Below are 2,103 nucleotides of genomic sequence, written 5' to 3'. Positions count from 1 at the left end.
AAAGCATCAACCTGATTTACCGTAGCATCCTTCTTGATGATTACACGCTCAGATGGACATTGGATGGCATTCTCAGAAATATCGTTCAACAATTGCAATGCTTCCTCCGTGGTTTTTCCCATTACAGAACCTCCTGCAGCTGCATCAATCACATTTCTAGCGGAGGGTTTTAATCCATGATAAAAAATATACAGTTGCATGTGTTCAGGAATGTCATGGTGTGGACATTTTCTTAACATTGCTTTTCATCTTTCCCAAGCTTGATAAACTGACTCAGTGTCAGTCTGCAAGAAATTAGATATTTCCTGTCTTAACTTTGTGGTTTTAGCAGGGGAAAAATATTTATTTAAAAATTTCTGAGTCATCTGGTCCCATGTGGTAATGGAACCCTGTGGCAAACTTCGCAACCAAGTCTTGGCACTTTTTAAAGAAAAAGGAAATAGCCTTAACGTGATAGCTTCAGGAGATACTCCATTATACTTAGTTGTTTCAACAAGTTCCAGAAAGTCAATTAAATGACTATGTGGATCTTCACTTGTGTCTCCAGTGAAGATGCAAGACTGTTGAATCGTTTGAATCAGGCTAGTCCTGATTTCAAAGTTGTTGGCTACCACATGAGGTTTTCTAACACTAGATTTACAGTTGAATCAAGTCTAGCATAATCCCTAAGGATTCTGTTTGCTGGTCTTAGTGCTACTTCATCAAACTGATCCTCTACATAGGCTGGTGGTTGAATGTCTTCTACTCCCTAATTCTCCATTCCTTCACGAGCTATGCTTTGAGAAGATGATGTTTGTCCTGTCCTGCAAAATCGAAGAGATTTTTTAATTTCTGGATCGTAACTAGCCAACTTTTTTGTAGAAGAGCGGGTCATAAACTACCTAAAATTTTAAAGAGAAGAAAAATAATAATAAATTAACACTAGTTTCTAAAGCAGTACTAGTAGCTAATAAAACAACTAAAGAAATGTTCAAAAAGAACAAAAATAGTTAGTGAAAAGAAAAAAAAGGTACGATAATATATTAAGTATAAGCAAAAGTAGTACTAGTAAATAATAGTAATTAAAAAGAAAGTTAGAATGGTATTGTATGTAAAAGTACAAGTAATATTATATTAAATATACTACATTAAAGGTAATTATAGAAGTAATAGGAAGAAATACTTATTAGTAGATAGTGAAAATATTAACAGCAATAAAAATAATAATAATAATAAATTCTCAAATTAGTAACAAGCTATTTAATCTAAAGCAGATGTATGCCAAACCCCGACAACGGCGCCAAAAATTTTATGAGGCCAATATGTATTGGAATTTCATACTCGTACTGTGTCAAATTCTAGTATAGTTTAAGATATCGTCCCACAGAGGCTGGATAATCTATGCTACAGACTTGTAATAATTAACTACTATTTGAGAGAATCAAACTGATGAAAAGTGAGTGAGGTTTAAAACTTATTAATTACTTAAATAAAACAAATAAATTTTAGAAGATTTATAATTTAAAAAAGAGTTGGGAATCATTGAATTCACTTGATAATATTACTATAATAAAATCTCAATTTCTACATTTATTTCTTTAAAGAATAATTGCTTATTTCTAATACAATTATATTTTGCTCACTAAGAAATAACAAATTAATAACACTCTATGACAATTATGTTAATTAATCAACTTAAGACTAGTGACGTTTAAACAGAAATATTTTTCTTGCTTGAATTGTGCTAAAAGAAAGTAAAAACTTCATGAAAATATTTTTACTAAGGATCAATAATCTTGCCTACAATAATTCCTCCATGAGAATTAAAACTGAGGCAAGCAAGATTACTGACTTGAAATAATAGTTTACTAAAAAATTTCTTTTACTCTACTATTTTATTCATCAGTTATTATATATTAATTTTGCTCCACGAGAATTACAAAAATTAATATATGAATAACTTAGAGATAAAATATATAGACGTGATAATAGAGTAATTAAAACTATCATTTCAGAACAGTATGAAATGTAAATAAAATGTTTCAAGCCAAGAATATATAAAAATTGAGATAGTATTATAAAATATATCAAGCTTCATCAACTATTCCAACGAAAAGAGATTAC

General features: G+C 30.1%; 1 non-coding gene across 1 annotated transcript; it reads left to right on the top strand.

Moving 5' to 3' along the window:
• The first annotated feature begins 210 nt into the window (after positions 1 to 210).
• On the top strand, positions 211 to 317 carry LOC117277484 (small nucleolar RNA R71). Its single transcript, XR_004507785.1, has one exon. It is a non-coding gene; the product is annotated as a small nucleolar RNA R71 (small nucleolar RNA).
• Positions 318 to 2,103: the final 1,786 nt, after the last annotated feature.

This window comes from Nicotiana tomentosiformis, chromosome 6 (assembly GCF_000390325.3).
Source record: "Nicotiana tomentosiformis chromosome 6, ASM39032v3, whole genome shotgun sequence".
NCBI lineage: Eukaryota > Viridiplantae > Streptophyta > Magnoliopsida > Solanales > Solanaceae > Nicotiana > Nicotiana tomentosiformis.
This window is presented reverse-complemented; position numbering and strand designations above follow the sequence as displayed.